The 22054-nt window shown below is 38.8% G+C and overlaps 1 long non-coding RNA gene across 1 annotated transcript in view; it reads left to right on the top strand.

The window, feature by feature from the left end:
- Window positions 1-507: 507 nt before the first annotated feature.
- The window catches only part of LOC113747696 (uncharacterized), a 120031-nt gene continuing 98484 nt past the window's right edge, over window positions 508-22054 (top strand). Inside the window, exon 1 of the long non-coding RNA XR_003463799.1 lies at window positions 508-656. This is a non-coding gene — a long non-coding RNA (uncharacterized LOC113747696). The remainder of the gene's footprint in view (window positions 657-22054) is intronic.

The raw sequence follows: 22054 nt of genomic DNA, 5'->3' as shown, positions 1-22054 counted from the left end.
CTGGTAGTACTAGCTGTAGTCTAGTATGTCTGTCAGTGCTCTCTGACATTTTCCCTCCTTTAGATATAACTTTGGTCCACACTCTATCTTAGTAAGGTAAAAGTTTTTGGAGACACAAGCAACCGAGAGTTTCTGAGTCAAGTTTCTAATTTAACAAAAAACTGACTTTAGTGACTCTGCAAGCAAAGCAACGTACATATGTATGCATATAGCGTTAGCAGCTAGCTTAGTCGCTTAACCGGTGTTTCGGTTCAACGAGTGACCCCGTTAACTGGTGACCGTTAACCGAGCGTGACAGCCGTTGCAACAGGAAGAGAATATGTAGCTGTCAAACCAAACACCAAAGACAAAACAGGTATGTTTATTGTAACGTTGATGAGAGAAATAAAAAACGAAACAAAGAAGGCACTGACGAGCACTACTACTGTGTGTCTGCCTGTTTCAGCACCTGTCGTAACTACGACAACCATAGACATCATTCAGCTAACGGTCACCAGTTAACATGGTCACTCGTTAAGCGGAAACACCAGCAACATTTGTCTAACTTGGAAAAAGACTTCAAACATTAGCTGTCAGATGTTTTAAAGTAACTCTTCCTATAACTTTAATATCTGCTCATTTCTGGTCAGCTTGGTGAAGCTGAGACACTACAAGCTGTGAGTGAAAGTTATATTTATATTTGCATTGTCGTTATGTTATTGTGTTTGTGTTGGCTGGACTCATTGCAGTTCTTGTGGTGATGTGTCTCTGTGGAAGTTTAATTTGCGGATGTTGTCATTAGACCCTGGCCACAGTTACTTCTAGGGCTGTGTCCTCATTAGAAGACTAACGTTACGGCTGAATGCATATGAATAAATGCCTCAATACTCCAGCAGTGCTTGCAACAGATCTACTCAAAATGCTACTTTTGTGTTTGCATGTCTGTGTTATGTTGCCTACTGTGGCGTTGCTTAATGCTTGTGACTTTCTCTGTGTGATTCATGCAATTCAACTCTAAAACATATATAGTATTTTGTATTGTATTGTATTTGTATTGGGTTTTAGTTCTGTTTGATTACATTATATTTCCCAGTTGTTTCGGTCCATGGAAAGAGATTTACTTTTTCATACCTCATACATATTCCCCTGCAGATGATCTGACTTACCACAGTGAATATGATGTGTACACACATGTTTTAGACATACTGTGTTTGCTAGTTTATGGTCATTGGAGCTTGGTATTGCATGTGCATGTAAAAATATTCTTTTATACTGATACTTTATTGTTCTTATGAGGAAATTTGTTGCCACAGTCTGTACAAAGCCTCACATAAATACAATAAAGCCTACAACATAGCCACAAAAATAAACAACCAGTACAGCACATTTTTTCCACCCATACATATAGCTCTCTGCACATTGCAGTTCCAGGTGCTTTGTTAAGCGATGCTATGGCAGAAGGGATAAAACTCTTGCACAGCATGCACGTTTACAGGCCAGGGGCCTGTATCTGCAACCAGATGGGAGCAGTGTGAAGGATGAGTTGAGGGAGTGGCTGGGATCGCGTGCTATACTGTGGTGTCTGTGTTCAGTGGCTTTACTGTTAAGGTGCTAAGAGGGTGGGGATGATTTTGGAGGTGTGGTGCTTCTATTTTACTACAATCTGATTACATTCATTAGTTAGTACAAGAAATAATGTAAAAGTTTAATCTCTGGTCATCATTTCTATCTCCGAGGACCTTTATGTTGCCATAACAGAATATGGCTGAATAGAAGTATACAAAAGTATATGTCATGTCTCTAAGTAATTTCATCTTTTTTGTTTTATGTGTGTTTGTGCCATCGCTGAACTGAACGCCTGCTTGCTGTTGACGAATGGCTGTGCAAGCTGTAGTTCAGCCGCTGATGAGTTGTTGTGATTAGACCTTGGCAACAGAGACATTGCTGCACTGTGCTCCTGTTGACACAGTGGTTGGATACATAGCAATAATTATTTAGATTTTGGCTTTGCGTGTTTGAGTTATGTTATTAGTAAACCCAGAAGCTTGTTATTTTCTCTGTTTTTCTGTGACAGATTCACAGAACCAATTAAAAAAACAGACTGTACACACAGGTGATCAGAGCTTGGAAGTGTTCTGTAATATCTTGTGTTGTTACTTTAAGCATACACATTTGGTGTTTGGTCATATCAGACTTGCAAAGTTTTCCCTGTTGTTTCATCACCACACACTGCAACATTGTTCTTTATTTAGCCTGAGGTTGCAGCCTTTGTGACATTATGACAAGGGGGCTGTGTGCTTTTTAGGAAATTCCGTGATTATCAGAGCTTGATATATGACAGACGTTTGGCTAGTCATAGCAGGAAAGGGACAAGTGTCACTAATGACATAAGCGATGGCTCAGCTCCATTAATTGTCCCAATGAACCATGTCTGTATGACAGCAGGCACAAAGGAGGGCTCACCTAAATGTCATCTAACAGTTGTTAATCGTTATATTAATTACATGTGCTTTTACAATTCAGACTAAAGTGAGTAAAGGGTAGTCTTTCCCTATGCAATTGTATTATAAATTGATTTTGTTAGAATCGTGGTTTATGAGGAATAATTTTCCCTTTTTAATTTGAAAGCTAAAATCTATTTAATTGAATTTTCAAAGGATTTTTGTAGTGCAAAAAATAATGTGAGAAGTCAACCAGGGTGAATACCTTTGTAATTCACTCTATGATATTTAAGACTAAATAGAAGATATAGCTGAATGGTTTGAGTTGGTCCGTTTGTGTGTGCGTGCGTGCATGCACTCTTACTCATGTGTGAAGTGGGTGTGGACATGGGAACTAATGGTGACTTATTAACATCATAATTCAGCCAGGCAGGACAACTAATCACTGAGACCTCAGATAGAACGGCCACAGGGGGTGATGGATGAAGCCTGTGTGTGTGTGTATGTTTGTGTGTGTCTGTTTCTGTGTGCGTTAGTTATAGATGGGTTGTGTGGGGGTCCTTTCACACTGAGATGTCTTTTAATCAGTCCTAAGGCTTCATTGATGAGGTGTATCGATGAGTGGGATTGTGGGTGCAGGGCGTGGCAACAAAACTCCCAGAAACAGGAAATACACCCAACCAATATCCTGTCTACTTCAGGATTTGAAGTTAAGACTAAACAACAACGTCTCTGTCTGCCTGTGTGTGTGTGTGTGTGTGTGTGTGTGTGTGTGTGTGTGTGCTACTGATTAGTATTTTCACGTTTGTGTTTTGGGTCCGCTGTCTGGCTTGGATAGTTGGGCTGAGGCCATTTATCACAACGAACTCTATAGAGAGGAGTGTGTGTACATCCTTTCTTCTGTCTTCTCCTCCTCTGGCTGTGTCTCCATCCATCTCCAGGCCTCCTTCCTCAGCGATGCCACTCATCTGTTACCCAATCATGGCTGTTCACGCTCATATAGCACAAACCGAGGTGCAGGCAGAGCAGGCTTTGAGGTATTTATAGGAGCATAAGAGCGTAAACAGGAAGCGAAATAAATAAAAAAGAGACTTGTCTTTTTCTTTTTTTAACAGAATAACACGTGAACAGGCAAAACCAACAGGTTAACTTTGGTGCCAGATACTTTGGTAGTGACCGAGAGCTGCAGACGAGATTTCCATAATGGCTTCTGCTCTCTTAAGCTTGCAGTTATTGTAATCAATGTAAGCAATAAAATGACGTGTAGAGATGATTTAGCACATGTCTAATAGGAGTTATTCTTAATGTGGACATTTCCCCGCCCTTCCTCTTTCTCTCTTTCATCCTTTTAACAAGAAGCGAGGGCCAGCGGAACAGAGGAAGAGACAAACTGAATTAGTGTTCTTTTCATCATCCGTGACCAGCGAGCCGTCTGATAACCCTGATCTCATTATGAACGCTAATTGTAAAGTTCTCCCTCCTCTCATCCTTTCATCCTCTCCTCCTCCATACACACATTTAGAACTAAAGGCCCATCTCAGTGAGAGCAAGCTTCTCCTCTCTCTCTCTCTTTCTTTCGTTCTGTGTCTAAGTATTTACTTCCTGTCTGCTAATGGCACCAACGTCAGGAAGAGGTCCGATATCCACTTTTAGCATAATCATTCTGAGCATGGGCAGCAACATGAGAGATTTATGGTCTGCTGAATGCAGTCTGGAAAATCTTCCAGCTTTCACATTTCAACCTCTTAGCTGTCTGTTTGGGCCAACCATCCCTATCCTGCCCCCCCTCCTCTTCTCTTTACATTCATTCTTGCAGTCACTGTGTGCATATTTGTGAATATACAGTATACACTTGCATGTCCAGCCACTTACTGTATTCCCTCGAGACAAGCTCTCCAAATTACAAGTTAAAATGCTGCAGCAAGACAACTCCCCAAATCCAATACAAGTCCACATAATGCCTATATTAGCATCTCTACTCTAAAATAGTTTTAAAAATCTGAATGGAGGATGGACCAAAACAGCTTCAAGGCTGCGACATGACAAAGACGTTCCCGGTGGGGTTTCGGGGTAAGACTGAAAAACAGTGGCGACCAAGCCTTTGCAGTCTGGGCCTCTAAACTCTGGATTGACCTGCCAGAAAATTTCAGACAAGTTAGTTCCTCTTTTAAACATCAAAACATTTTTTATTGTGTTTTAGTAATTCATACCTCGATTCTCATTATTACAGGATCAGTTGTACTTTTAATTGTTATTTATCTTTGCAAAATAATTTGTAACTTCTTTTTGAAATGTAATAATTTGAAATATAAATAATGTGAGTATTGTATATCAGTATTTTCACTTCAGTTTGCTAGTAGGTCTTTGTATTTCTCACTTTTTCCAAACAGCAGCAAATTCTTTAGAGTTTTTCTTTGTAATACTTTGTTAAAAATACAAACAACACGTCTGGTGTCCTTGGTTCAACTGGCTGAAGCTTTGAATATGGGACAAGGGACTATCAGCCATGTTTTGATTATTGGTTTCCTCTATGTTCCTGCTGTGAGTAATGACCACGACTTTTAATGGGGTCTTACCAGTGTCCTGCTATTAATTAAAGCTTGATTGGAAGAATAAATTAATCTAGCTGTGGTCTGCCCGATCAATAACCCATATGAGGGCTCCATTAAGCACCGAGGGCTGAGCGCTCTGCATGTGATATGTGTGTGTTGAAGGAGTTAGGGGAGTCAAATGGGCCTCTTAGATTGCGAGTGATTTTCACCCCTATTAATCATAACAACCTCATCAAGTCATGGGAGGTATGTGTGTGTGTGTGTCTGTGTGTGTCTGTGTGTGTGTATATGTATCTGTCCAACCTTGCACGTGTGCTTCATGCAGCAGCATGTAATTACACGGTCTTGAATTGATTTCAAAGTTCTTCATGTAGACAGTGAACAGATATTTTGCACACACAAGTCATGCGAATCTGACATTTCTCACTTAAATCATTGAAAACCTCTGCTACGAAACAAAGGCAAATGGCATTTGCACATAAAGTTCACTCATATTAAATGCTAATCCACAGTCACTTTAATATGCAGGCCCAACCTCTGCAAAATAGATCTGCTGAAGAGCTTTATAAAGGTGGCAAACATTATACTGATTAATACTGAATTCTCAAAAACAGGTAAGAGGAGTTATATTTAAAATCATTTGCAGGCTTTGACACTCCAGCAACCTCTCAGTGTGAAAACACAATAACATACCAACCTGTGAAGACGGTACATGTTTTAAATGAAGTTAATTTTATTTAGTTTATTTATTAAGAATTCTCCTTGGGGCATGTGTGTATTACATATGATCACACTGTCATTGCACTATTTTCCCCCAATAATAATAATAATAGGCAAATTCACATTTACATTTCCTCAGTTTCAGGAAAAGCCATGTGGTTGCATAAATTGGATTTATGCCCTTGAGAACGTGAATTTGCTTTGAAAGGTTAATGGCCATCTGCCAATCGGACCATAAAATAATGTTGATAGTTTGGCCTAACGATGGCAAGTAGTGTGCAAAATGGAAAGGGTTCATCCTTGTTGCTCATTAAACATTATGGTAATCATCCATTATATTTTAAAATTTTTTGTTTACAAGTAAATTTTGTGTCCTTATCATGGTGCAAGAGAAAATCAGTAGGTCAAAAAAGAGTTATTCATCCTCTGGGGACTACAAGTATACGCTGCAGATTTATTCAAATACACCCATTAGTTTTCAAGATAAAATGCTATCATTTACACGTTCTCTGTTCCTGTAACATAAACCCTTGAAACCCTTATTAATAATGACACCTGTGGGTGTTAATTTAACTGTAGTCAGCATCCTGTTGCTTGTGCTTATGCTTGTGTTCACACTGTAGGTGCGAGCTCACATCACCCTGGGCATCAGCCCAAAAAAAAAGTGAGACTGAATGCTCGGGGGAGGGGGGAGGATTGCCATGAAATGGGGTAAAACATTCATGTTCAACACAGGGACAGAGAGTTTGGATGATACCCTAGCTTTTCATATACTGTAGTTTAGTTCAGATTTAATTTATTTGTATAATCCCAACTACTTAGAATTGTAGCCGCCTGCCAGCTGGATACATCCATTTATTTCAAGCAGATAAGCAAGGGCTTATCATGGACCAGACATTCTAGGTGGCTGCATCTGTAAGACAAGTACAGAGAAACGTTGACAGTTACAGAAGCAGTGTCTGATGCACAGTCTCTTGGTTAGCATTGATAGTTTAAAATGACATACTGCATATAATAATCAGAGAATAATAACCTTTCATAACAGCATGCAATTATAAGCATGTTGCCACCCTACCCTTAGAGCTGCTAGCATAGCTTCCAAACTGTATCCATACATGTTGTATGGAAAATGCATGTTAACGCAAGGTGTAAAAGCATTGTGATTAGAACGTGATCATCTGCCCGACCACATCTGGAGGTAGTCTGACTCAGGTTGTGTTCATATCTTAGATAGGTGTAAACACAGCCCATACAACATGTAGCCAACACCAATACAGATATTAGTTTTACCTAACCAGGCTCCAAGCTCTGATTACCAAATTTAGAGAGCAAATTAGATGCACCTATAAATACTGATCATATGTTTATTTTGTGCCAGCAAAGATAAAAAAAATAAATAAATAATTCAACAGACCTGCATAAAAAAATTTAAAGTAATAATGATAAGACATACAGTAATAAATAACTGTGTCTGCGATAGTGTGTATTGCACTCATCTGTGCAGCTGATCTGCTGTTAACAAGGCATATAATTTATCTAGGAAGTAGTCAACACTGCAGCACACTAGGACAGACTGACACAATATTTTTTATACAAAGAAAGGAATAACTTAATGTACTACATTTGCAAAAGTACAAGAGTAGACAAATCATTAATTTGTAGACAGTATTTCACAAAGTTTCGAAAGCTTCCTCTCATTTAAAAAATGACACAACTGCAGTTTTTTAAGGGAGTCTCGGGCTGATTTGCCACTGAAATGACTCGTGCAGGTTTTGCTCTGGGGTGCAGAGATCCGTTCTCAGTAAAGATAACAAAAATGCATTGAAAGTACCAGGTGTAAACACGGCAAAATTAGATTGTTTGTTATCCGGATAAGGTGTCTGGATATCGATCGCATTTTAATAGCAAGTATAAATAAGGTGTTAGTCTTGTTGACCTAATGGTGGTGCTAGCTGAACGGTTAGGGGGTCCCTAGAATCATTATCAGAAAAAATGTCATATTTCATGGACAGGTAGCATTTATACAAAATGTGATGGCATTCTGCCCAATTGTTAAAGAGGTACATCTTGGTCTTAAACAAAGTCATGGACTGATAAATGAGCAAACAGGCACTAAAACTGTACCAGTCCACACTTTATGTGCTGTATGTACAAAGGGCGAGGTAAACGTAATAGATAGGTTTGAAAATATTTGATATGTGGACAGAGACAAAATAAAATTTACTTTCAGTCAGTCCTTTGTATCAGTTCATGCATTTTGAGTAGCTTCAAGGCTGGAATCATACAACGAAGCCTAAATGACTCACAGGTTTCCAGTTTCTGCCTGAGTAAGCACTGAATTTGCATTTGGCTTTAATACAGAGTGTTTGATCATTTTCAAAGAGACTGATATTTTCTCTTGCACAGAATCATTCTGTATGCCTCTTGTCCAAGTTCCTCTGTTGCCTTAAAAATGTGATTTAATTGAATTTAGGTTGAATAATTAGTTCCAAGTTGTCTCATGAGTTTTAACTAGCTGAGTTAGAGAAATTAAATTGATTCAACAATAGATTTGCTTTTCATTTACATTTTCTTAGTTTAAAGACTCAGTTCTTCAGAGCGAGGATGCTCTCTCTATGAGATTTTAACATTACCAGCGTAAGGAGGTGCAGACTCAATTTAATATAACCATCTTATAATTTGCATTATTTTCATTATTATGAAAAGAAACAACCATGACTTAACATTAAAGACATAAACTGTCTTTAATGTTAAGTCATGGTTGTTTCTTTCCAGCATGTATGTTTTCTTCAGACTTCAAAAAAGGAAAGGCCTTGGTGAGTTTTAACACTCGAATATATGCTGGGAAACTTGCTAATGTGACGTTTCTTTAGAAACATAAACTAATCAGCAGTACAATAAATTAGCTAATTTCAAGTCCGAACAACTCAGATTTATTAGATCCAATGTAGTCTGACATTTTTGAACATATACATGATATATAAAATTTCCATCAAAATGTCTATAAATGCTCTTTATTTTGTTGAGTTGTGCACGATTAATCAAATATTTCCAACGATGTTCAAACCCAGAGAAATCTCTAATTTTATTCAGGTAACAGTGCTTTTTCTTGGCTTGCTTCTTATAACATGGAATATGAGGAATATGAGAGAAAGGAAGTTAGTCAGCGTGACTAAACATAACATGAATAAAACTTTAATACCTTACCTCATCTGTGAACGATTTCGATCTGGGTCGCGTCAGCAAAAGATCACAACAATTCCCATGATCCCACGCTACTTCACAACATCAGTAATCTTTTGTTACATGTGTGAGACGCCGTAGCTGCAGAAATCACATACTGTACGTTTAGGCTGAATTAACTTCAAATTAATAAGACACATTAATGTAATGAGAATGAGAGAGAAGCTGATTCCACTCTCTGAATGATCTTTTACAGTGTGTACACACGCACACGCACACGCACGCACACACACACACACACACACACACACACACACACACTGCGTAGGTCTCATTTGGATACGCACTGGACTGTTTCAGCATGAGAGCTCACACAGATTGGGACTAGTGAGACACAGAAATTCAAACCCGGAGCAAACTGCAGTAATGGTGCTTGTGAATGCACTCTGTCTTAAGGAGTGCTGCAGTGCTTGTTAGTCTGGTAAATAGTTTTTTACCCCTCTTGCTAATGATTCATTTGTCATGGAGATGTTTTCCTTGGAGCCTGAAAAGACTGATAATCAAAATCCCTGCTCTAATTTCATTAAGGCATTTTAAATATGCCTCAAACTGTGTGCCGATGCAAACAGAGAAGTTCCTCTCTCTCCATTCTTCTCAGCTGCGTCGAACTGCACTCCATTTCAGAATAAAGAAACCAATAAACCCAAGTCCATCTTGGGCCATGCATAAATGAATTTCTTACATGAAGATGTCAAAAAAAAACAACTATTCTCTGTCTACCGTTTCCCATTTTGCTTTCCATTTTACACTCTCTTTTTGTATTATGTGTGCGTGTGTGAAAAAGTGTATGTGTGTGTGTGTGAACATCTATGCTATTGTGTGGCATTCCACGGTTTAATGGAAAACCTTGCCTGGTTTCCCCTACCTCATTATTTGATAGACCAGATGAGAAATAGATTTATGATTCCGATTAATAACGTTAGCCAGAGTTCATTGTTTCCGCCAGTCAGCCGAACAACTTCATATCAGTCCCACTAATGCGTTTGAAACACCAGTGCTGTGTGTTTAATAATATCGCTGTTAGAAAAGCCATTCGTTCTCATTTGAGCAGCAAGTCTCATTTGGTTGGATGAAGTAGCTCTCCACCTCACCAATCCTGCATAGACTATGGGGAATAGCAGGCAAATGAAAGACAGAAATAGCAATATTTCTACTATCTTGCTGTGCAGAGCTCGAAGAGCCTTTGTTGTAATACAGGAATAAAATATACTGAGAGAATATATTGAAGACTTTATGGAAAACAGATTAAAAAAATTTACTCCCAGTGTGCACATTGCAGTGGTGATGAAACTAAAGCATATGTATTTAGTTTCTCATTTGCAGGGTCAGACATATATTAATTCTGACTGTAGTTAGCCCAAAGTTTTTCCTGTTGAGGTCACATGCTTTGGGAGTCTGTGGGCTCCAGCTACAGCTGTGAACAGGGGTGTTCTCTAACAATAAATGAATGTGGCAGCAAAGGAGCTAATCGGCCAAACAGTGCTGGTCACAACGGGGCACCAGCAACCCTTAATCATCAAGCTGCAGCAAATTAATTACCACAATCATCTACCTACGGCAAATTAATTATCACAATCAATCACCACAAATTAAACTGGGCCTTAAAATAGCCCTGCGGTCAACTGGCAATCAGCACCTCTGGTCTGCACCCAGAGCGGGATGAGCACATACAAGCAAATACACCCATGCACTGTGGAAGAGAAACATACACACTTCTATATTCATGCTCATACACATTCATAAACACACAGACAACCAGTCCCACCCATTACCACACACACACACGCACCTACACCTACAGATCTAATAGAAAGAGAAGGACATGAGACTCATTTAACAGCAAATGTCATCTAGACAGCCCACTTAATTAGAGCTGCAGAGCTAAAAGAGGGAGGGATGGGGTAGAAAGGCACAGAGATGGATTAAGAAAGAAGATTGGAAAAACAAAGTTGAATTAAGAAAATAAAATAAAGGTGAACACGGGGGAGAATATGAGGTCAACTTGGGAGAAAAATGAAAATGGTGATCATTCAAACTGAGAGAAACAAACAAAAAAAAATATATATGAAAATAAAATAAATGCTATTTCCCATAATTAATTAGTAACAGCTTCCATGAATTCATTTTAGCAGTTGAGAAATGTTGTGTCAGCACGGGCATCCAGATCTCTATATGTGGTATCTGTGTAGGAGTGAAATCAGTTTTTTGGGACTCACTGTGAAATATGTGTGATCTTGACAATCTGTTTTTTTTTCTGCTTCCAACTGTTTCTGATAGAAAAAGCCACAGAGGTTTTATTTTTTATTATTTTTTTTTTTCAATGTACTGTTCACAATATGCATGTGTTTTCAAAAAAATAATAAAAATAAAAATGCTTGTTAACATTGTTAGCGTTTCTCACTAATAGGTACTTAAACTGAGTAGGTCAGTTAATTTGCTGTTTTATTCAACTGATGTACTGTACAGATCAGTGGGATCAATTCAAATAAATTCAATCTAATTTAGCGGATACAGATATACTCAGTGTTGCACTGTCTGCGTCATGCTGGTATATTTGTTTTCTAGAGCTGCCGTCTGCTCTTCAAGAGTATTTTTAACTGAGCCATCAGGTTGCTGCTTCTCATCTGGCTGTATTTTTCACATGTTAGAAGAAAAAACACATCTGTCTCATCCACAGCTCCTGTATTACGCTGACCATATTTCCTAACTGTTTATGTCCTAGGTTGTTTTATTGAATCAGAATCAGTAACAACGTGTTTTCTTAATGTTTGGATCAGCTACAGTATATGTAGCCAGATCCCTTTCCAATCCTTATTTCATAATAACCAGTTGCTTTCCAGGTGGGCTGTATGAATGCACCATTGCGCTCTGTTACATCACTGGAACCATTTTCTAATGCACAGCATTAAGAGCCAGTGAACCGCGAAGCAGCACAAACAAGTAAATAGCAGCAAGCAGTCTCAATTAATGATATCTACACTGACAGCTCACGCTGGCAAGTGATGTGAGCAGAGATGCTTGAGGTAAAAAAAAAAAAAAAAGAAGTATTGCAGGTCGACTGCACTTCTGAAGTGCTGCTGCTGGTTAAAAAATACATTTCACATTCAGTGTTGTGTTCATACTAGAGATGAAGGGAGGCTATCCACATTCCAAACCTTCCTGCCACTGAAATCTCCCATTGGTATTTTTCCCTCCAGGATACTAAAATATTAAAGGAAATCATGTAAGAAACACTGTAATGCAGCCTATGTTTCTTAACGCAGAGCTACCTAAACACGACTGCTTTACTAATTCTTTTTAGTAATCGTCTTCTGACCAAGTGTTCATGAAATCTTGACAGGGACGCCCCCAGTTCTTTCTTCTTAGTCAGTGAACATGTATTCGAGGTAAAGATAACTGTTTGTTTTAGCAGATGATATGTGATGATTAAGTTGTGACAGGAAATCTTTGGCACAGGTAAGTTTTAGTAATGGATTGTTGTCTGCCCTGACCAGCAGCAAGATAAATCCCCCATAGAGTTGAGACACTGGTTGTGATGGTGGCGGATGATCCAAATGGTTGGGCGGTGATGTGTAGGTGGAAGTGTGCACATAATAGCAACATGGATGCAGTAAAAGTAGAGAGAGAAAGTAAAGACAGCAGCAGGATGATAGGCTAACAATGTAATAGAGTTGCATGATACCCACGGTGTCAAATCATAACGGTTCCTACTGTACTAGAAATTCTACACGACGGTACTACCGTGGATTACTATACTACCGGTCCAGTTTCTGCTACATAGCGGCCGCCTCTACTCTCCTCCCGGCTTCTCACTGCATGCTACTCCCTCGTAAACAAACCAACATGACAACTACTGCAACCGAACTACACAGCTGCTGAATGATTGGCTGTTTGCCTGTTACTGGTGACGTCCGGGGATATGATAGGCTGGGTCCGCCTGTCTGTTGGCTGTTTGTGCGTTTCTGCCGGCAAGAACGAACTCCATGAAGACAGCTCCGCTTCGATAGAAATTCTCTTCAAAACGAACAACAAGCTAAAGTTCTGTCTCGCCCAGACACGCAAACATGAGATAACACACTCACCATGGCAGAAGTACCGGGCCCGAGCGGCGAGTCTGCCACAACGTCGTCGTCAGTGACACCACTCATTTTGCTCAAAAAACCAAACTCGTTGTTTCAGACTTGTTTCAGTCTAATTCTTACTTCACCAGTATTATGTTTATCATGCACCAAACAACATTATAAGGAATTAATAAGTATTTATAACTTGTACAAATATATTGCAGTTCATAAAAATAATAATAGGCCGCAGTATCGCAATAATACCCTGAACCGTGATACTTTGTCTGGTATAGTATCGTGGTTACTCATTTTGGTATCGTGACTCTATGTTGTGCATTTGGAAGAATGCAAGCAGCTGGTGAGAACAGCTGATATCACAGTCGACAGCCCCAAATAATGACAAGCAGGAAAATTCTGAACGATGGAATGAAAAGAGAAGATAGACTACAGGCCCGAACGTGAAAGAAAAGTCTTTCTGACTGAACTTTTGCTGGAGCTTCATTTGGTTTATTTGAGGATTGAGAGATAACTTATAGTCTGTTTTTAGGGCTCAATAACTTTCTAATCAGCTTAATGTGTTTTTTTTTTTTTAGCATTTGTCTGATTTTCTTTCCAGTGCTTTATAATATGATTTGTACAGATTTTTATTAAAAAAGCAGCATTTTGATTTGGTTGAGAAGGGACTGAGAGAGAGAGGCTTGTGTCTGCGTTATCACTATTATTAAAAATAATTAACTATACACCGGACTAAATCAATAATACAAAAGGCAGACAAACTACTAGCTATATAATGTTATGGGGGCTGGTGCATTACATGTTTAATATGTCTTATAATTCCCTTGAATTCACTGCTTGGGTGTGTTGCACCATATTGGAAGATGAATCATCCTGTGACACAGCTGAAGGAACCTTGACTCTATTATTCAGTATACTCCTCCTCCTTCCAATCCCAAGAGCTGCCCATATGTAACTCCTCCACTTTGTGTCTTCTCTCTTCCTCCTCCTCCTCCTCTGTGCTGCCTACTCTTCCTCCTCCATCCTGTCTAACCTCCCTTCTAGCCCGTCCCCTCATCATGTCTCCACCTGGCTGTTTCCACTGACTCTTTCTCAATAATCCTCTCTTTTTGTGTCTGTCTCTCTTTATCTGTGTCACTCACTTTTTGTCCCTGTCATTCTCTGTAACTGTCACTCCTTTTCTTTCTGCTCTCTGTCTGGCTCTGCTGATCTCTTAGAAACTGAGTAGACACTGCTCAGTTCCTGTGGGACCCGAGGCTTAGCCATATTGTGTGACACCCTGATGGCGCCTAAAGGCAACTTAGCGCACACATACAAACGCATGACCAACGGGAGAAGACTTGCATGCATTTCTCACATGCATGTGTGCTTAATGCATTAAAATTTTAATAGCACTAGTGGTAAATGGAAGTTTTTAAGGGTTTTATGATTTTTATAACTGTTGGCATGCCTGCATTTCACTGTGTGTGTGTCTGCTGTTACTATATGTGTCTAGGATTAAAGGGAGTACTTCATTGTGTCGGGGGTCCCTTGATGGCCTTTAGCCCTCATCTGGGCATGCTCCAATACCACAGTCTGATTGGCCTCAAACTATCCTGACAGGAAATCCATCTGTGTGCATGCATGTGTGTGTGTGTGTGTGTGCAGAGAGGGATGCATCTGGATGACAGCTAAATTGAATGCCAGGGCCAACAAGGCCACAGGATCACAATGAGAGAGATGAGGACAAGACTGCGCAGAGAGAGAGAGAGACTGAGAGGGAGATGCTGGCATTAATCCCAGGGATGACATAGAGAGACAGTTGTTGGGTGGTATGTATGTGTGTGTGTGTGTGTGTGTGTAATTGATTGAGTTTTAATGTGGTCCCTGATGAGGAGTCACTGACATCAGGGGGAGTAAGAAAAGAGGAAGGAAGGAGAGGAGATGAGAAAACAATGTCTTCTTCGAGGGCAAGATAAAAAAGGATGGTGCACTCTGTCCATGGATACTTCTTATCTTTTGGTGGCTTTTCCGTTGCATCCGTCACTCAAGACTCTCATACAGGAGTGCAAGAGTTTGCTTCTACTGTATCCATCTCTATATTTGTAAGGAGATGAGCCCATTAAATGTTTAAGTCTGTCATTAGTATGTTGTCGATAAGCGCAGTATGTGTGCTGACCTTAAAATAACTTCAGTTCTACATGCTACATTATTAGCATTGAACGGTATTGTAAATTTAATTACGTTGATTTAAACATAACATTTTCTCCGAACTAATCTCTTTTTAACAATTAATCTGTGTCTTCGGAGGCGTTTGAACAATCTAAAACTGGCAGCTCTACATTGACACCACCCACACTTGCCTGTTGAGAAAGAGCTTATTTAATTCCGGTCCAACTCCCATTACACTGTGCATACCATCACCAGTCAGAATAGTTTTTTGTTTCTGTTGATGTTTGGAGATTCTTTCTTTGTCGTTGATTTGTTCTGGATTCTCTTCTTTTTGTTGCTTGCATTCTCGTGTATATATATATATATATATATATATATATCGCAGAACACTGCGATGGAGTACTTTTGACTCGTTTACTGTACGTGGGTACATTATTTACGCTTCAGTATTCTTGTGCTGCGTACAGTTTGTAACTATTAACTAACACGTGCTAAGCTGTACAAACACATTTTTGTGTACACATAAGTGTTGATGCGGTTGTGTGTGTGCGTACTACTTGTTAATGATGCAACACGGATGCAACCATACACAGTTTCTTCACTGCAGAGGTGTTGACATGTCAGGTGAAATCCTTGGCTCCAACACAAACACATTTGGGCATGTGTTCCCACCAAGTCTACCTTCTGACTATTTGTGGAGATTTGTTTTGACTTGATTTTACAAGTTTCCTGTTAAGTTTAATGTATTCAATAAAACAACAACACATTAAATATTTCAAGGGGTGTGAACACTTTTTATAGAAATTGCATGTTGCTTTGAATACACATGAAGACTTTTGATATCCGCTCATTTGTACTGAGTATTGTATTTGTCCTTCTGCAGTCAAACAAAACTCTGTACAGTTCTGGCCTTCATTTTTTCTAATTTAAAAACTGATAGATTTAAGCCTCATTGTGAAGTAGATCTTTCTCCTGTGTTAAGACTTGTCAGAGGTTAGAGAAGAATCTCTTCAGTTGTTAAACATGAAGTGGCTTAACTGAATTCTTTAGCCATAATCAATACCTGAAATTTTCAGATAAATGCTGCCAAATTTCACTGTGAATTTGTCTTGATTTATGTGTTCATTGCACCTGACCACAATTAAGAGCGGGGTTGTCAAAAACAGATCTACAATCAGAACAACGCTGCGATTGATTTGTGATTGATTTTACTCGTGGACATAATCACACCTCGCTCTCCTTACTCCCCTGTGGTCTACTGACAATCACACTGCTCTGCTGCAGACACGCAGAGAGAAAGACATTATCTGGTTTTATGTTGAGAACGTGGAAATTGTGTTTATTTCACAAGCATGGACTGCAAACACACCTGGTCGGCACCACCTTGGTTTTTGATTGGCTACGTCTAATAAGCCTCCGCCACAGCGGATGATAAAATGTCAGTTTGGGTGAATACTGCTGTTCCCGTATGATACAGTGAGAGAGCGAGAGCTGGGCGAGGCAAGCTGGCGTGTGTGTCAAGTAAAGTGTAGCTGTGGTTTGTGTCAAGAAAAGATTATTAATAAACAGGGTGAGCAGATTAAAGTAGTTTGCGAGTAAACACTTAAACGAAGTGGATTGAAATGGTGAAATGAGAAATAACCTTCTAGAAATATGGTGTTGTATTCAAATAAAATATACAACTTTTTCTGTACCAGCACTCTGTATAGGTCGTTAAAAAAGGTTGTTTTTCTTTTAACCGTGATATTAAATAGCACTTTTTAATTCTAGTATAACTGGATAATACTTGTATCAAATTCAACCTGACAATATTCTATCGTGACAACCTCAGTTGTTGCTGATATTCATTAAAAATATGTGATCGGGATATGAGATTGGGATTAGTGCGTTTGAAAACCAATCAGTGACACACATGTATTAATCATGGGGACTTTATTTATTTCCAAGCTGATCTTGACCTCTCCGATATAGCAACTGCACAGTAGTAACATACAGTGGGCTTCCCTCCAATCAAGACAGTGACAAAATAATGGTTTATTCTTCTCGTCAAACTTTTTGTTGTCACTTCCTGAGCTACGACAAAGGCCAGAATGTGGCCTACAGCAGATTTTTATTTTTTTTGTCTTGCAGTTGTTGATCACTTGCGGTCTCCATTGGTTAGGAGGAGTGAGACGTGAGTTGGTCTAAAAGAGAGCAGTCAAAAATCATGCTGCATATTATAGTTTTTGACAACAGGCTCATCAAGGCCTGGAAGAAAGGACCGGGAGCGACTGTGATATAAATTGTGTTAAAATAATAATAGTAATTATAATGACTTAATTAACAAAACTTTGGTCAAAACACAAGACAATGAAAAGAAAGCACTTTGTTAAAAAGGAGTCTATTTTCAAAGAATATAAGTGGCTTGATTTTTTAAATACTGCTATACCAAAACAAAAATGATCAGTATTGACAGTATATTAGCCAATGTGACTCATAGATGATCAGCAATTGGTATTTTTGGCAGAATAACACGATCAGGGCATCTTTACTCTCTTCTTCAGCTTGGTTAGTATTCCTGTATGCATGTGATTTCTTTCTCTCCCCTTCTCTTTCTTTTCTTTCACGTCTCTTTCTGTCTATCGCTTTCTCTCCCTTTCTCCTGGGTTGTTAGTGAGCGTCCAAGGTCAACCACTCCACTGTTGAGCTGAGCTGCGCTGAGCTTTGGTACTGACACACAACTCTTTGATGTTCTCAGAGAGAGAGAGAGAGAGAGAGAGAGAGAGAGAGAGAGAGAGAGAGAGAGACATGTAAGGTTGGAGGGAAACAAAAGAGAGGGAGAGATATCTTGGGAATGGAAGAGGAGAGAAGAAAGGAGGAGGAATATAAAAATGAGAGGGAGAAAGAAAAGAGAGATGGTTTGTTGGCAGGAAAAATGTGACATGTAGAAATTTGAAAGTGGTCTATGTAAATGTATGTGGATGAGCGTGAAAACATACACAGGTTTGAAAGAGAGAAGGACCTCAAACATCTAATCATATGTATTTTCAATTAACTTGCACACGGACACACAACAAAGTCTAATGCTTATTTGATGTAAGGGATGTGTATGGTTTGAAATGAATTGTAGTGGCAATAGTATATGAATAACTTCTTTTGATACATAAAACACACTTTTCATTTACCAAAAGAAAGCAGCTGCTATTTCTGTAATTGTTTTACTGCAAAAGCAATGAAATAAAAGCAGTTTTTACATGATTATGGTGGATTTAATAGATATGAAACCAAGATTATTGAGTTAATTTCTCTGACTCGTGTACTCGCTTGGGATCACTTTACATGTTGTAGACATACAAGAATTTGCTGATATAAAGTAATATAAAATTAGAAAAGCAGTCCATTCAATACATGTCAGTCTTTTTGTTTTTATTGTGCTCTGTGCTTGTGTCCTGACACCCGGTCATACTGTTAAAATAGACCCCTTTAAAAACAAGCAATAATCACTCATCTGCTGTACTTTTTTATTTTGCACTACTGTTAGACGGCAAAGCGGTGAGTGATGGGGGAGCAGCAATGGAGAGGGGCCGAAAAAGAAAACAAAAGTTGTCTCCATTTGTCTCCATGTCTCTGTTTTCCCACTTTGGGAAAACAGAGACATGGAGACAACAAGTGAAACAAAAATAAAAGGATGACATACACAGTGGGTTACAGAAAATAAGTAGCAGCAGGAACAGTAAGGTTCTGTGAAAAAAAAGGCAAAATAATGGTATCCATTGTGAGAAAAGAGAGAGACAGGTCATATGGTATATCTGTGGGTGAGGCCCTACCTATTAGAGTGTATTAGCCTGTGGCTGATGTATGGACTGTTGTCAGGGATATGAGGTTTAGATAGGCCGCAGTCTGGCTTAGATAGAGTTTGTGTAATGGAATCCAGTCCCATATCACTCGCTGTGGGCCAGAGAGGGTGGGGCTAATTCAATTGCCCTCTTCCACACCTCAAAGAATGGTCTGAGGCTGCAGGATAAAGGATGGACTCTTTTACAGGTGAGTGTATGAGGCAAATCTATCAGTCAATCCAAATGCTGTTTTCATTCTGATAATTTGCGGTCCGGTACAGTGCAGTTGCCGTCTTAAAAGACACAGCAATCATTTTCCATTGTGCGAGACCTTCAGGAGACCCCAGATCGACTCAACTCTGATTATGATACAGTCTTTGCATTTTATACAGAATTTTGTCCATCTTTTACTTCAAGTGCTACCTACTGTCTGGACTGTGTGTCCACTTATAAAACATTCATTCACAACAAACCATTTTTAAACCTATTTTGCTTCACTCTGGATCTGACAGGTGGATCGGACAAACTGGACACAGAGTAGTTTTGTTATTGGAAGTACACTTAAAGCATCTACTCAAAGTCCCAACGGTACTTTACAAGCTTGAAACTGCAACAAGTAAGTGGCTGGGTTCACACAGGTTACTGTTTTTGCAGTCCTGTGACAAATCAATAACAATGTTATTTTCAAACGGCAAGTGTTGATGTAAAACAAGATCATAATTGTTCAGTGACTTAAGGGCACAGGTAGAATTTAACAGAGGGTAAGCTTTGACATTTTGTAGTGGACTGGAAACGTTTTACCTTTAGTATCCACAGGGGAGTATGGAAGTATACATTTCAGGTATCTGGAGCAATAATAAGATAGTAGACATCATCACACGATAAAACCATCAGAATCAATTTCATTAGCCAGGTAAGTGTAGAGAAGGAATTTACATGACTATTTTGCTGCATGAAAATAGAAAATTATTTGGACAGCCAAATATATGAACATTTTTATTCCCCAAACTCCAGAGCATATAAAGGAAAGATACCAGGCAGAGGTTCAACTTTACTTAAAATTTTCAGCATCAGTGTACAGGGTGCAGGGCTCAAACAAAACGGTGGAAAGCCGGCTCATTAATGATGATCATAATAAACTGTAAACAAAGAGTAACAGCATGAACCAACAGCTTCAAAGTTCCTCAGAAGCTCATTAAAAAATAGAAAAGAATGTGAACTAGTTGATTGTACGGACCATTAAAAAAAGGGGCTTCGTAAAATTCAAAATTGTGAACTTTTGAATCTGTGTGAACTTTGAACTAGCTCTTGTGAAGTGTGAACTTGACTTAAACAAGACTACTTTGAACTGTGAATGTTTTTTCTCCACCAGTAACCAGTTTCTGGGCTACAACTCATGGTTGCCTTTGCTAGTAATATAAATCTGTTCCTAAAATTCAGAATTTAAATAGACAAATCTTAACTTTTGGTAGGTAAAACAGCTCTCAGGAATAGGCTGCAAGAAGAGCACTTGGGGGTCTGTATGAATATTTCAATAAAGGGGCCTCCTGTGGCAAAATTTCCATATCATGATGCCATGGTGAAATTTTCCCAAGCTGAGGAGGAGAAAGAAGTGCAGCAATGAATCATGCAAACCGTGTTCATGATGTGCTAATGTTTTGCAAATGTCATAGGTTACACAGCTAATTTTTATGCAGTCCTCTCCTTGTGATCACTTTGTTTTAAGTCTTGAATACATTGAGCGAACAAAACAGTTCTAAATTGTTGACTGCCTGCTGCGCCATGTCAATATTCCAGTCTGCACGCTTCATCTATTTTGGATTTCTGTATCAGTGAGGATATTTACAGGATATATATATATTTTTAAACTGCATTAAAATGATGAGAACAAATAATTTACAGCTGGATTTATTTAGTGCTCCAGTCTCTGGTTTCTGTCTTTTAAATTCTGAGAAGAAAAAGCAAAAAACTAAAGCTGAAAGCTACTTTGGTCACCGATGCAAACCTCTTTCAGGATGCACTTGTTGAATGACAAAGCCATTTGGCATTAACAAAGCATTGTGACAGATGGATAGACTGACAAACATTTGTAGCGTGGGCTTCATTTGGTCAGTTCACTTTCATAATAATACTTGTTTCTGAGAATTGGCACAACACATTTCAGATAATTATATTTTCTGTTCATGTGATGCCAGATTAGTCTCTGTGAGGATTTTTTTTTTCAAACTCATTCAGCTTGTATTGTATAGTACTAGGTTACACTACATGAATACGCAGATATTAACAAGGTTTAAGGGTCCATAGATTTTATACAAAGGACCCAGCTAGGCCATGAAAAGCTGTTCTTTGTAGCTCAAACTAAATAAAGAAATCCTAAAATCTATAAATGTATCTCATATTTTTACCTTAAAAACCATAAAACACATTCACTGGGCTTTTCATTCAAAAGAATAGTTCAGCATTTAGAGAAAACACTTATTTATATTTCACCTGCCAGCACCTCTCATCCAGTTTAATCCATGTAGAGGGTAAAGTGTAAAAATGACCATTTGTGAGTGGTTTTGTGCTTACATATTTCTTGGAGCACTGACTCTCTGCTAGTTGCCTGGAAACCTCACGGTGACAACAAAAAAAAACTTTTTGTTGCCTTTGGACAGAGCCAGAGTAGCATAATGCAGTTCCCAAATTGTTGATCTTTTCCTCCAATAGTGGAGCACATACAAAGAAAGCTTTGTGCAGTTTATTTTACAAAGTTCTCTTTGTGACTTAAATAAGAAGTTTATGCTTTTCTTACTTACCAAATTATTAAAGTCTTTGTAAAGGCCATTCAGAGATTTCTTACAAAATACATTAAATATATTTGAAAATAGTTGCTGAAAATGTGAAAAGACTTTGAACACTATATTACTCAAATATGGAGTTAGAGGTTAAAACAGTTTTTCACCAGTTTTCAGTCCAGGATTTTTTTGGGCGGTCCCAATGGTCCTCCACGATACTCATGGTACCCCACGGTGCCAAATTGTAACGGTTCCTACTATACTAAAAATTCTACATGACGGTACTACTGTGGATTACTA

Source organism: Larimichthys crocea, chromosome XV, assembly GCF_000972845.2.
Source record: "Larimichthys crocea isolate SSNF chromosome XV, L_crocea_2.0, whole genome shotgun sequence".
NCBI lineage: Eukaryota > Metazoa > Chordata > Actinopteri > Sciaenidae > Larimichthys > Larimichthys crocea.
This window is presented reverse-complemented; position numbering and strand designations above follow the sequence as displayed.